This window comes from Callithrix jacchus, chromosome 15 (assembly GCF_049354715.1).
Source record: "Callithrix jacchus isolate 240 chromosome 15, calJac240_pri, whole genome shotgun sequence".
In the NCBI taxonomy this organism is placed as follows: domain Eukaryota; kingdom Metazoa; phylum Chordata; class Mammalia; order Primates; family Cebidae; genus Callithrix; species Callithrix jacchus.
Genome location: NC_133516.1, coordinates 67,870,729 through 67,885,443, shown reverse-complemented (window position 1 = coordinate 67,885,443; position 14,715 = coordinate 67,870,729). Strand labels below are relative to the sequence as shown.

General features: G+C 49.2%; 1 protein-coding gene across 11 annotated transcripts in view; it reads left to right on the top strand.

Annotated features, from left to right (window-relative positions):
* The first annotated feature begins 1,952 nt into the window (after positions 1-1,952).
* The window catches only part of ATP2B2 (ATPase plasma membrane Ca2+ transporting 2), a 392,914-nt gene continuing 380,151 nt past the window's right edge, over positions 1,953-14,715 (top strand). For all 11 annotated transcript variants that reach the window (XM_035276284.3, XM_035276294.3, XM_035276289.3 and 8 more), the window contains exon 1: positions 1,953-2,172. The gene's annotated coding sequence lies outside the window, so the exon portion shown is untranslated. The remainder of the gene's footprint in view (positions 2,173-14,715) is intronic.

The following is a 14,715-nucleotide window of genomic DNA, read 5'->3' as shown; positions in this document are numbered from 1 at the left end:
CTCAATAATCTGTAAATCTCAGAGCGTTGGCATACAGTAGGTACTGAAAAAGAACTGTAGCCCCCATTTATGAGTACTTATTCTGGGTGAGGCTGTGTAACGTATCACCTTTTAACAGATGAACCAACAGGTCCAGAGGTGAAGTCATGCCCAAGATGAGTTTTGTCACTAGGACTTTTGTGGTGTCACTCATTTTTGCATTGAGTTATCTCTCACAGTGTGGCTTTTCATGCCCATCCTTTTTGCCTTCTCAACTTGCTTGCTGGTTTCGGAAGGTTTCACAAAAGAAGCAGTAACTAAGACCAACCCTCAGCACTGTGGCTAGGCAGAGACTGAGAGGAGAGAAAGGCATTTCACAGGAGGAAAAGAAGAGAGAGGAAGACATGGTACAGTGCTAAGTGTGTGCTGGGAGGGGCACTGGCAACCCAAGTGGGGAAGGAGGGCAAAGGGCACTGGGGCCAGAGTGTGAAAGGCCCTGCATGGCATACTGGGGCTGTGAGACTTCTGAGGGCACTAGGGAGCTATGGAGAGTTTTACAGCAGGATTGGGCATGACGAAGGCTAGTGTGGCAGCAGAATGGTGGCAGAGAGATTGGCACTGTGAGAGTCTGGAAGAGAGATGTCGAGGACCTGAAGGAGGGCCCTTCAACAGAAAGAAGAGCAGATTCCAGGCTTCATCAGGGAGGACATGGTGCTGGGGTGGGGTGAGGGAGAGTGCCTGGAGCTGGCCATTTGAAGGCACTGCAGTGCCATTAGGTGGGATGAGGATGGTGGGAGGAGATATGGATTAGGGGCTCCCTGGGGTGATGTCCTCTCGGTGCCCAGGGAGAGGATAGGGCTGCAGCTAGAGAAGCAAGTGCTACCTGCCAAGCTGAGCACTGAGGGAATGCTCTGGGCCAAGAAGGGCCTGGAGACACCTGTCACACCTGCTGGACTGCCTTCTCCACAACCCCCCCCCCCCGGCCCCCTCCTTCCTCTGCCTAAACCTCCAGTCATGAATGTCCTCTGCCCCATCCCAGGGCTGCAAAGAGCAGGCCATGTTGAATTTTGGCCCCATGAATGGATGTCCCTGCCACTCCCACGAAGGTGTTCCAGGCACTCAGACCTCAGGGTCCCCGCGAGCTCTTCAACTCATCAGAATGAGGCCTGGGAAGGGGAGTTACCATGGTCAGGCCCTCTCCTCCCCGTCTCCACTTCCTGCGAGCAGTGCATTTGGCTTTTTATAAAGCCAATAAATAAATAAACAAGCAGGCATGATTAATTGATGGCATGGAGCAGACCCAGGCGCTGAGAGTCAGGTGGCCCGGCTTCCTGGTAGAGCTAGGCTTTTCAGGGACCTGGGGCCTGAGCCAAGGAGGGGAAGCCTACTTTGGGGAGGTGCTTTCTGTGCGTGTCTGGGGTTTTCAACTTTCTCCTTAAGCAGGTCTTCTGTCCTGGACTCCTACAGGCCCTAAGCAGGGCCAGGCTGGAGGCTGGGGGATAAGCGTGCCCTTGCTCCCTGCCCTAACTTTTCTCGCGTCTGAGGGCCCTAAGGCTAAGCTCCCTGGGATTGGCCCAGGGGTCCCCTGCTCCAAAGCGGGTCACCTCCTCTGCCCACTCCACACCCCATGCGCTCCTCCCCGCGTGGCCAATTCACAGGCTCGGGTGTGCTGGGGAGGCTTGGGGCGCCCTGACCCGTGGGGAAGAATGGGGAGGATGCCTCCCGCAGCCAGGCTGGCTGTGCGGGTGGGGCGGGGACGGGGACCTGTGCCCATGGAGGTACCTGGAGACACGCCCAGGGGCAAGGCGGGTGACCCTTCCCCGCCGCCCCACAGGTGCGCGCGGAGGAGGGCGCGGGCGGGACCGCGCGCTCCGGTCCCGCTGGGCGCTCTCCGTGCGGAGTTTGGGGAGGGCCGAGGGGGAGCGCGCGGGGAGGAGGGAGCGGCAAGGGCGGGAGGGGGAGGCGGGCAGAGCGCAGTGCAGCGGTGGCAGAGGCGGCGGCGGAGGGAGGGAGGCAGGCGGGCGTGCGGCGGCGGCGGCGGCGGGGCCGCGGGGCGAGGCGAGCGCGGGGCAGCCGCGGCAGAGGAGCCGCAGCAGCAGCGGGGCCGGGCCGGGCCGGGCGCGCACCAGTGGCGGCGGCAGCGGCAGCGGCAGCGGCGGCGGCAGCAGCATCTCGCTCTCGGAGACGGCGCAGGTGAGGCAGGGGCGGCCGGGCCCGGGGCTCTGGGCCTCTTCTCCTCTCCCTCGGTCTCCTGTCGCCTTCCCTGCTGGCTTCCCTTCCGCGGGCGCTCGGCCCGGAGACCCCTGCTGGGCCAGCGCGGGAGCCCGCGCCGGAGCGCGTCCTGGTCCCTTCGCCCCGCGGAGGCAGGCGCCTTGTCAGCGGTGACCTTGAGCGGGCACCAGGCGGCGGGCGGGGCGGGCCGGGGTGGGCAGGGGTGGGCGCCCGCGGACCCGGCGCCCGCGGGTGAGGGAAGGGGGCGCGCCTTGCGCCTGCTGCGCGAAAACTTTCCGGGCTCAGAGCAGCCCCGGGGATGGGGGCGTCCGGGGCGCTAGAACCCCCAATTTCTTCTTCCCAGATGGCTCCGACTTCCCCACCTGGCTTCTCCTCAGTGTAGGGGCACCCTTTCTCCTGGCTCTGGTTCCTGCAGTCTGGGGACAGGTTCAGAGCTGTAGAGATTTACCCTGGGCGGGGGGCTTCTCCCTTCCCCAAATGTGGTTTGCAGCTGCTAAGAGCACAGGTGCTGGAGGACCCTCTGCCAAGTGCTCTCTGCATCTCCAGCCTCGGCTTTTCCTAGCTCCCCTCCTCCTGGCCCCCCTGGCTACAGCCCCAACCCCAAGCACGCTCAGGTCCCCCGCCTGGTGACACAAGAGCTCGGAAGTCCCACATTCAGTGGGGCCTCAGATCCACAGCGTGATTTTTCAGCCCAGTGTCTAAGCCTTCTTCAGAAGGTGGGCTTGAGCAGACGCCTCAGGCCCTTAAGATGGGCCAGTACAGCATGTTTCTGGACTGGGACTCATCCAGGGCCTGGCCACCCCTCCCTACCTTGATGCCTCAGGAGGAAGGGACACCCTGGCCTTTGGGGATATCCTAACTCAAGAAACACTGCCTCCTAGAACATTAGCCTTGGAAAAGGGACTTGAGGCCCAGAGAGGGTGAGCTGGCCTCAAGGTCACACAGCAGGGGGCAGTAGTAAGAACTGGGCTTTCTTATAATGGGTTAGAATGGATGTAGAGGACTGCTGTTTGGTTCCTACACCTGAGGGATTTGGGCTCTGGGACACTGTCTATTACTAGCTGTGTGACCTCTGGCAAGTCACTTCCCCTCTCAGACTCAGTTTCCCCACCTTATAGGGCTACTCTAATGGCTGAATGAGTTAATATTCTTAAAGTTCTCACCGTCATGCCCATGCCTAGTGTATGGTCTGTGTCCAAAACATTTTGGCTCCCAGCTTGTGAAATTTCCTTTCTGAGCCCTGGAAGGGAAGCCAAAGAGGGCTAATCATTCCCATGCCCTTCCTCTTCTCTGTGCGGGCTGTTAGGAGCAGCACCTGCTAGGCTCTCTAGCATCTGTGCCTGTGTATAGAATGTTAGGTGGAGACAAGCATCCCAGTGTCCTCAGAAGCCCACCGGAGCCATTGGGTGGGCTAACTCTGGGCTGTGATTTCCTGCTGCTGCCATGGCAGATACCAATAATGGAAATAACGACAAAACCCTGCCATAGCACCTGGAAGAGACCCCCTCTCCATAAAGTCTGGTGGGAACAGCACCACCTTCAATCCTCTTCCATCTGTCCCACTCTTCTCCCTACCTCTGGGCAAGGTCATTCCTTCCCCCAGAAGTACTATTGGCAACAGAGGAGATGACAGAGGGGTTGGGGTCACTGATTCATTCATTTACTCACTCTCTAAGCCTTGATTCTTGCCGTCTCTGAATCAGGAGGCACTTGGAAATATAGAGAGATCAACCACAGCTAGCAGAATCAAACTCCTACCAGGTGCAAGCACTTACTAAGCACTCTCAGAGACCCATTTATTTGTTCATTTGATAAATTTGTATAAAGGACCTAATATGTGCTCAGCACTGTTTGATATGCCAGGGACATATTGCTAAATAAAACAGACCTGGTCCCAGCTATCTAGACTGGCTATATAGTTTGTCATCCAACTGAAATACCTTGAGAGTGAGAGAGGTTAATAAAAACACCAGGTCCACAGAGGATAAACCAGGAAGGTCCAGCAACACGGGGCTGCGTGGCCACCCTGCAACCTCGTGGAGTTTATATAGCAGTGTCTGGCAAGAACTGTTAATATGTTTTGAGCAATTATTTTTTGTCAGGCTGGGTACTAAGCACTTTTGGGGTTTCATCTGATTTAATCCTCACAACACCATGAAGCTGGTGTTACCATCTACATGCAGCTGGTTAGTAGTAGAGCCGGGACTATTTCTGCTACCAACCTGCTGGGCTACCATGCTTCCCTAGAGATGGGTGAGACCCAGAGTCCAGGTGCTTGCACTGTCTCAAAGAGGATTCATAGGCAGTAGCACAATGATGTAATAGATGTGCAGTGGGAACAGACACAGTCTGCTTGGAAAAATCAGAGGCAGATTTCTGGAGTCGGGAACCTCTAACCTGGACCTTGAAATGTGAGTTATGTCTTTGACAGACTGTGGGGAGGACATTACAGGCCCAGGTTGCTAGGGCGTGGAGGTGTGGGGGTATATGGTCTATTTAGGGATACCACCCCCACAGTAGGTCCAGATCCAATGGCAATGGGACAAGAGTTGGGTCTGAAACAGCAGGAATCAGCAGAGATTAAGTCTAAGCCTGGTGCTATGGCACATAGTAAATTCCGAATTTTAGAAGGATGTTCTGAAGATTTGACTATTCTGAAGGTAGGGAGCAGAGGGAAAATTTGTTGTGCAGGATTTCTCTTGATGAGAATTCGCTCTAACCCAATCCATGCTATGGACTGCTTGCAAGATCATGGAAATCATTTCATTATATAGAATCACCACAGAAGAATTTTACCAGCATCTGTAGTGGCAGAACAGTTTCACTAAGCAAACTTATTGCCAGCAAGAGAAATATTAACCCACTTAAGGGAGAGGATTTTTAGTAGCATAATTTACAAATAAGAGAATATGCTTGTTACAAATTAAATCTTTTCTTTGTGTTAAATTACATACAAGAAACTCTAACTTCCTCCTCTCTTCTCTCCTCTTTGTATCTCCCCTGTTGTCATATAAATCTGTTACAGAGTAATAAAACTGCGTTTCTTTAGTAATGTCTTATTTCTCAGACTTTTCATTAATTCAAACTGGCCTCCTTTCCACCCTCTCCAATTATATGGAATTATTAAAGCTTTATGGTATCTAAAAATTGGAATCTGCTAATAGAACCAAACAAAGGGGGCAAACTATTAGGTCCTTGGGACTGAAAAATCAGGCTAGAAATATTTGGGAAGCAGAAGAGAATTTGATGGGAAGGAGGAGGGATCAGGGCCGGCTTTGTGGATGTGTGGCCTGTCCTGAGAAGGGCTTCCCACTGAATTTAATGCTCTGCAGCCACCAAATTGCAATTCTTCGCAATTTTAGAACAGGGGGCTACATGTTTTCATTTTGTACTGGGTCCTACAAATTATACAGCTGATACTTGAAAGAGACAGCGGGGAAGAAGTGAGTGAAGACAAAGGTAAAAGAAGAAGAGAGCTATGGATAGGGCAGAGAGAAGAGAAACTGACATGTTTTTAAACCCCTGCCGTATGCCACGTGCTGTGTGAGACACTTTTCCATGTGTATCTATTTTCACGGCAATCCTAAGACGCAGGTGATATTATCATCATTTTAAAATATAGAATTTATTATTATTTCAGTTACGGTGAGGCCCCTGAAAAGATTGTTACTCGCGATTCCTAAGAGGCAAGGACCTGCCATGCCATGCAGGGCCACACGGGGAAGCCCTAGGATTTGTCAGGAAGCAGAGGGAGTGAGGGGAAGATGGGGAAAGAGCCTTTACTGTGGTCTCCACAGGGAGGGACGGATCAGACAGGGTAAGCAGGCTCAGGGTTGGCTACTTTGAATAGTTTCAGCAGGCTCTGGGGCACAGTGGCTGTTCCTAGTAATCTGGTACCTGGTCCTGGGGGATTAGGGCAGGGCAGTATGGCCCAGTGGGCAGGGGCTGCATAAAGTTTTATCTGATTGGGAAGATGGGCTGAGCATTTATGAAAGGGGCCTTCATAAGCCAGTCCTTCGCTATGTCAAGTAATTGGCTGTCCCTGGGAGGGAGAGTCCCTCCAGGGTTAGCAAGGCCCCAGATGTCAAAGCATCAAATGCAGAAGCTAGAAAAGATGGTTATTACAATCCGCATTTGGCAGATAAGGAAACTGAGACTCGAAGAGATTTCCATTAAACTGCCCAGCCAGAATCACTCAACTAGAATGGCTATGTGAACGGAAAGGTGTATGCTGATCTGGAGTTCAAGTAAATGGCAGATGTTGGGATGGTGTGGGAGTGGGCCCCATAAATAGCATCTCTCCTCCACACTACTCCAACAATCTGAGGAACAAATGAGTGGCAGGTAGAGAGGCCAAATACAAATTTTCTCCCTAATAGAATAGAGGCAAAGTTGGAGGTCCTGGCTTTGTGTGAGGGTGAGGGTCAAATGGGTACCTGCTAACTGATCCCCTAGAAGGAAGACCATGTGAAGGTCCTGCCCAGGTAGGCTTCACTCAGGTACACAGGGCAGAGCCAGGACAAGCTTTCTGCAGGCAGGACTCTCTTCGTAGAGAAGAAAAGGCAGAGATGCTGATCCTGGCCCATTAAGAGAAGACACCCAGCCTCCTGAGGGTGGAGCCAGGAAAGGGACTGGGAAAGGCTGGGGTGAGCCACTGAGAATTCTCTCCAGGGGAGAGACCTTTGAAGAGTGATGGAGGACTGGGCCTGTTCATGCTAAAGCCTGTGATGGCCTTTTTTCCATCATATATAACAGTCTGTAGGGCTGGGCATTTCACAGGGGCATAAGGAGAGGGGCTGCATAGCTTCCAGAGGGCTCTGTGACCCAAGAAATAGGAAGCAGACCTAAGTTACAGAGGAGAGGAATGATGGGAGTAGGGGAATGAACAAGCCTCAGCTAATCTCATTACAGAGTGAAGGGAATATCCATTGGTCTTAGGAGAATGAACATGACAGGGACAGAAAATGCATCTCCGTTTTTTTTCCTGCAGCAGCTCAGGTGCTATAAATATTGTGGCATTGGTGGCATTGTAACATAACATCTAGGCAGGATTCTGGGGAGATGTAATGACCCAGTTCCTTATTTAAAAATAAAAAAGTTGGACTTAGGAAAATGACCAAAGTTTGTGTTGGGCTGAGCCCAAGTGAATGGCTGTACAGGAAGATGAACCTGGAAAGGCCGAGCAGGTCCATTTAATGTGTCTGTGTGCAATGACAAACAGCAGTACTGAGCTGCACCTGTGCGATGCTCCATCCTTTCTATACCATTCTGCCTGGGAATGAGTCAGTGCTTTCTAATTTTGTCACTGTGATCTTGGGTAACTGGCTTCAGCTCTGTCTCAGTTTCCTCATCTATAAGAGCTATCCTAAGCGTGCCTGCCTCATGAATACTTTTGTAAGAACATCAAGGACTAAGACAAGTCAAGGTCTCAGAATAGTGCCTGGAACCCATGGTGAGCACTTTCTGGATGTCAACTATTAATGTTACTATCGTCACCACCTTGTAACTTACAGAGCACTTTTCACATATAATTTTGACCTTCTAATCCTCACAGCAAGCCTGTGATGTGGCTAGATAAATACCACTTCCTTTCCCCAATAAGGCGGCTACTCATTGACGAAGCCAGATCTCAAACCCAGTCTGTGGGTTTTCAGTTCCAAGCTGGTCTCACCGCTGTGGTGGCTGCTCTGGGTAGCTGGGAGCCCACTGGTATGAAGATGCTGCTATCAGCTACTTCCTGGTTTCATGAGGTTGGGTGACTGGAAAACAGTGATGTGTTAGGCCCTGATAGGGGGAGGTTGTGAGAAAAACAAGGAGTAACCAACAAAAGGAAAACTGGGCCTCAGCGTCTGTTGCCCAGTTAGTTGTCACTGTTTCTCAGAAGGTGGGACTGGGTCTTTTCTTTTTTTAAAAAAAAAATTTGCATCCTCAGACCTAGGCACATAGTAGATGTGTGTGAAGAGTGATGGAGGACTGGAGATGTTCATGCTAAAGCCCTTGACCAACCACCTTTCTTCCGTCATACATAACTGTCTGTAAACCTGGACATTTTGCAGGGGCATAAGGAGAGGGTCTGCATAGCTTCCCTCAGACTTCCAGCGGGCTCTGCAACCTGAGAAATAGGAGGCAGACCTAAGTTACAGAGAAAAGAAATGATAGGTCTTTTCTTTTTTAAAATAAAATTTGCATCCTCAGACCCGGGCACATAGTAGGTGGTTAATAAATATACATTGGATGAATGCATTTCTTATAAAACACAAATTGTCACTTCTCAACAACAGTAGGTACACCACCAATGACAATGACTCTCTAGGAAGCAGCCACCTTGCCTAAGTGATTGCTGTTCAGTGTTTCTTAGAAACTCATGGTAGACTGTCAACTCATTAACGTGAAAAATCTGCTTTTGGTGCCATTTGGAGAAATGAACTGTTGAAGTGAACATCTAGCAGTCATAATATAGAACTGGGTGAGCCATGATGGGTGAGGGTATAAGGAGATTACAGTAGACAGGTTGGATGTAAGGGGCTTTGTATATGAGACTGGCATAGAGACAGATGCCACATTGAGTGGAATCTCTCCAACATTGCCATCAGGAGTGGATAAGAGCATGAGGCCAGGAAAGTTCTTCTCTCTCAGCAAATCAGTGCCTTTCTTGTCCTCTTCTTTCTCTCCTTCTTCCTCTTCTCTCTCTCCTTTTTAATGTAGTAATTTGGTTAGTCATTCAGCCTATAGGAATATCACCAGCTCCTTACCCTCTAACCACCTGATAAATTGAATTTATTTACCTCTTTTGACATTAGGCATAGCCACATGCCTTACTTTAGCCAATGAGCTTTGAAAAGTGACGTGTCATTTCTGGATGGAAGCTTTAATAATCAGCATGCTGTTTGCTACTTTTCCCCACTTCTTCTCTTGGCAATCAAGGCAGCATGGAGATGGAACCTCCCTCAGTCATGTTCCCTGAGTGAGAATGACACAGGGCAGAGCCCACAGCCAACCCATGATGAACATGTAGCATCAGTGAGAAGTAAGTCTTTGTTTTAAGCTATAGCACACTGGGCATGCTTGTTACTGAGCATAACCCAGTTCATTCTAACATATGCAGGTTGGGCATAGACTGAAATAATCCCAGCTTGTTTGGAGATGTTTTTGAGTCTTTTCATTCCTTCAAGAATGATGCCAAAAATATTAATGTTTGAAGGAGTTACAAACACAAAATGGGTGAGAGCCACAGCCCTGTGAGGTAATAGCTAGTCTCCCTAGTATGCATGGCATATGTTGACTTCTCCAATTTCACCCTGTCCTCATCTCTCCATGCTATGCCTGACAAGTCCACAACATCTTTGAAATGGGCCATTTGCTTGCACATCTCCAGGCCTTTACTCCTGCTCTGCCTAGAATGGGACATCTCCCAGGAAATCATGCTATTTGACCAGTGGCTGGGGTGGAGGGGGACAAGCACATGGGGGAGAAGGGAGCATTGGGCTTTTTCTGTGAGGCACAGAAGGCAGAATTAGGACAGAAAGTGAGATTCCTGTGCATTGTTAAAGAGTTTGCTACCAATAGAGCTTGGTCTGGCACAGAACTGAGCTTACCACACTAGGAAGTTTCCAAGCAGACTTGGGTGTCATGGAGGGGGATCCAGGTCAGTGGAAGTATAGCACACTTTCCAGTCCTGTCTCACATGACTTTCAGGAAGATTATCCAAAGTAGGTTGATTTTAGTTGTGACTCTGTATTTTTTTCTCTTTTCAAAACAAAAATAGCCTTTTTTTCAGTCTATCTTAGTCTGTCTGTGCTATTTTAAGAGGCCACCTGAAACAGGGTAATTTATAAAGAGAAATTTATGGGTTCACAGTTCTGGGCACTGGGAAGTTCAAGGACATGGCACTGGCATCTTTCGAGGCTCTATTTACTGTTGTCTCATGGTGGAAGAGCAATGAGGAACAGCAAGAGGGAACTGAACTCACTTTTATAACAAACCCAGTCTCACCATAATGAAACACTCTGGAGATAAAAACATTAATTCATTCATGAGAACAGAGTCCCCATGTTCTAATCACCCCTTAAAGGCCCCACTTTTCAACAATGTTGCATTGGGGATTAAGTTTCCAATGCGTGAACTTTGGGGAACTCACTCAAATTATCACAACCCCTGATTATTGAGATGTTACATAATGATTATAGAAAATTCAAGGAGTACTGAAAAATATAGAGAACAAAGTAAAACTCTAAACACCACAAAACAGAGCTAATCTCCATTAATATTTTGTCAATTAAGGGCCGGGCGCGGTGGCTCAAGCCTGTAATCCCAGCACTTTGGGAGGCCGAGGCGGGTGGATCACGAGGTCGAGAGATCGAGACCAACCTGGTCAACATGGTGAAACCCCATCTCTACTAAAATACAAAAAAAATTAGCTGGGCATGGTGGCGCGTGCCTGTAATCCCAGCTACTCAGGAGGCTGAGGCAGGAGAATTGCCTGAACCTAGGAGGCGGAGGTTGCGGTGAGCCGAGATCGCGCCATTGCACTCCAGCCTGGGTAACAAGAGCGAAACTCCGTCTCAAAAAAAAAAAAAAAAAAAAATATTTTGTCAATTGTCCTTCCAGACAGTTCTTTATGATTGATAGATAAATAAACAGATATTCTGTTTTTCTATGTCTTTCAGTCAGTAATAAAGTATGGACATCTTAAGTATCAATAAATATACCTCTACCTTATCTTTTATAGGTGGCTTTGCTGTGATTTATTTAACAGATTCCTTTCTCATGGGCACATAGGCTGCGTCCAGAATTTTGCTATTATAGACAATACTGTGATGAACATTCTTGTGTGTGGACCCCTGGGCACATGTCCAGGCATCTTCTGAGGATGAATTCCTAGAAGTAGAGTCACTGAATCAGAGAGAACTGTTTAGGGTGAAAGAAGAGAAGAGAGCTATGATATGATCAGGTAAAGAAATCCTTCCTGGCTTAGGGGCAGCTTGCAAAGGGTCTGATGGAAGAGAGATGAATAGGCGATTATGGCTGGGGTGGAAGGCTGGAGGGAACCAGGATATAGGAAGTGGAAGAGAGGGAGGAGGAAGTAGAAGGAACTGGTTTTCAAGGCCCATAGTGCTTTAGATAACCATCCCACAGGCAAAGGGTAAGAGTGGATGACAGTTATGATTTATGTGAAACCAGGCAATTACAAGTGCTTTCATGTGCATAGTCTTTTTGGAACCTCACCACTACCTTGCAAGGAATGTCTCCATCCCCATTTTACAGAGGAGCAAAGCAAAGCCTGGGGAGGATGTGGCAAAAGGAGCTGTTGTCTTCAATTATAGTATGTGGGCTCCTTCACAACTCCAAACCTATCCTTTGCACATATCCCAGGATGGCTCATGCCTCCAGTCTTTGCAGATACCATCTTGTGAGAGGCCAGCTCCTGCTCACCCTTACAAAGGAAGACTAGTCATATGAGACTTCTTTGTGAAACTTTTTCTCAGACTCCCTATCCTCACTACCCAAAGCAAGGCAGAGCTGTCAGGGCCCAGGAGGGATGTTCTGCAGGCCATTGTCAGAGTGTTAACCATCGTGTACTAACTCTTGAGCCAGGGAGCCTGCTTTTGTCTTCCGTGAATTGGATTTCCTGACTCAGCTGACTTAAACATATGGCCTTTTCTTATCTCACATAATCAAAGGTGGGTTAGCTCTGGAATTGGTTAGCCCAGTGGCTCATCCATGCCATCAAAACCCATGGTCCTTGTGTCTTTCTCTCTGCCATCATCAACCAGAAGGCATTACCCCTGTCCGGAGCATCCCCTGTAGGTTTCACAACACCCCAGGACAAAAAGCAGGAGATATCTCTGTGTTTCTTTTTATCAGGGAGGAATTCTTTCCCAGACATCCTTGCCAACTTCTTCTTGTGTGTCATTGTCTGGAATTGGGTCACGTGGCCATGCCTAAACCAATCATGGCTGAGGAATGGGCCCAGCAGGGATTAAATGGACCAGGACTTATCTCTGAGTCAGTTGAGAGCACACGTAGAAACTGACACAGTCAGGGCTCTGCCAGCCAGAAGTAGGAGGGAGTGTCCACCGGGGAGCAGCCCCTAGCATCTGCCCCAACTGTGCACTGACTGTCCAGGAGAGTCCTGCTAGGCAAGGAGCTATGTGAGAACAACGACTGAGACTTATTCCTTCCCAAGTCCCTTGAAGGCTAGCACAGGGCAAGGCACATGGTAGGTTTTGAGAAAAATATTGGCTGAATGAGTGAAATCAGTAGATGTTTCTCCATCAAACCCTGAGATTTAGGATTTGCTGCACACCTGTCAATTTGAGGGGATGTTCTAAGTACTTCAGAGGGTATAGGAATGGCTTTGTCCTCAAAGATGTTACAATTCAGTCATGGAGAAAATGCTAGAACCTAGGAAAGATATGGACTTGAGGCCTGGCATCTGAGGCAGACTGTATGTGCCATAGGGCGGAGGCAGGGAATGCATCCATAGGAAGAGACCCCACAAGGACAAATACCATGATGGGTAGAAGTCTGTGGTGGAGAAAAACATCTGTATCCTCAGACAGTGGAAGTGAGTGCAATAGAGTCTAAAGGGGACTCTTTCTAGAGGGTCTACTATGTGTAAGGTATTGCCCTTATAGTTATTTATCTCATCTTTCCTGTGTCTCTATGGAATAGATTCTTCTATCTCCATTTTATGGATGCTGAGGCTCAGAGGGTGAGGTTGTTTGCCCAAAGTCACACAGCCAGGAGGTCATAGGATCTGGCTTAGAGCACAGATCTGTTCTGAAAAGCTGGCTCCCTTCTGCAAAGGGGCTGTGATGACCATTGAGGGCCCACTTGAGACCAGCAGGTGGTGGAGTGACTGCAAGGGAAGCCTGGAAACTGACAAGGAGGCCTAGGAAAGGCTTGGTGCAGTGAAAATGCAGAGGAAAAAAGCACGATGGGAGAGGTGTTTGTAACAGGATTCAGGGTGGGCTTGAGGAGCCGTGGTCTTTGGCAATGAATCTGACTTCAAATCCCTGCCCTGCCAGTGAACAACTATGTGACCTTATGGAACACACTTCCATCCCCTATACCTCAATTTTTCCATCTCTAAAATGATGATAATAGTGAAATGTTTCTAGCACCAACCATATCATAATTTAATAATAGAGCTATTCTGACAATCAGTAGTGTTGTTATTGGTTTGGACCTTGGTAGGTAACCAGACCTGATGACAACTCCTTGGTGTGGGGGCCCTGGACTCCCATTCTACCTTGGTTACCACTTCCATGTTTGAACTTGACTCCATTGGCTTTCCTGCCAGTCTGGCTTTCCATTCTTCACCTGAAAAATAAGGGGATTGGGATCGTTGGTTTCCAGCATTCTCTCCTGCCCAAATTCTGCACTTGTATGAGGTAGAAAGGGGAAGCTGCAATGACTAAAGGGATCATAACCGAGTGAGGGGCTGTCGGGGCTGCCTTTGGTTCTGGGAAGCAGAGGGAGGGCAGGGCAGGGGATGGAAGGAAGAGCAACCAGGAGCCAGAGGAGGCTGCGGAGTCAGCAAGGCCAGGCAGCTGCAAAAACCCCGCACCAGGCAATTCGGAGGTGGGTACAGAGAGGAACGGCTGAAACCAAAGGAGGCACAAGCATGTGGAGAACATCTGTCTCTGACACCTGCCCTCACTGTGGGAGAACCAGAGAGAGAGAGGAATCAATCGCAGCTCATCCTGGTGTTTAATACCTGGGAGGCAGGGCTTTGAAGATGGTGTGTTCAAAGACTGAAATTGAATTTCCCTAAAGTTTGCAGGAACACTGCAATTATGCCAGAGAACATGTCTATGAAATCCCCTTGGAATCTATTTTTGGGCACAAGGTTTTATAACCAGAGTCAGAAATTGAGTGGAAGTGTGTGGGAGGCTGACCCTGGACAGTTTCCATGTTGGAGAGGAGGGGAAAGAGTATTTTTATCTGCAAACACCGTGTTTCATAGGGTGAGGCTGGAGAGGAGGCAGTTTCACCACTTTGGGTTTCTCACCCACTGTCATGTTAAGATGAGAACTGTCTTTTACAGAAGTTGTTCAAGTTCCTTACTCAGAGTGGGTGGCTGGAGGCTGGGGATTGAGGCAGAGAACTTATGTGGGACTTTTGTATGTTGCAACCAAGACATCTGAGACTGACTTTACCAGAGACTCTTTCAGATCTGTCTTGCGGGGATGCTTTGTCTAGCTGAATATTTCCTCCTGCACTGCTGTATCACTGTTAGCAACTGTCACATGACAAACTGCTCCAGAGTCAGCATGTTAAAGTAATAAGCATGTCTTGTTGCTGAAAAATCTCCAGGTGAGCTAAATGGTGCTTGTGGTCCTGGCTGGGTTCTCTGACTTGTCTGTGGTCTGCTCTAGGTCAGGTAGGTATCTCTGTGGATCCTGGTGGGCTCTCAGTTGCTTAGGGGTTGGCTGGCTCTAGGATGGTATAGGATGACCTCAAGTATGACAACTCTCCTTTGCTCCATGTAGTGTCTCA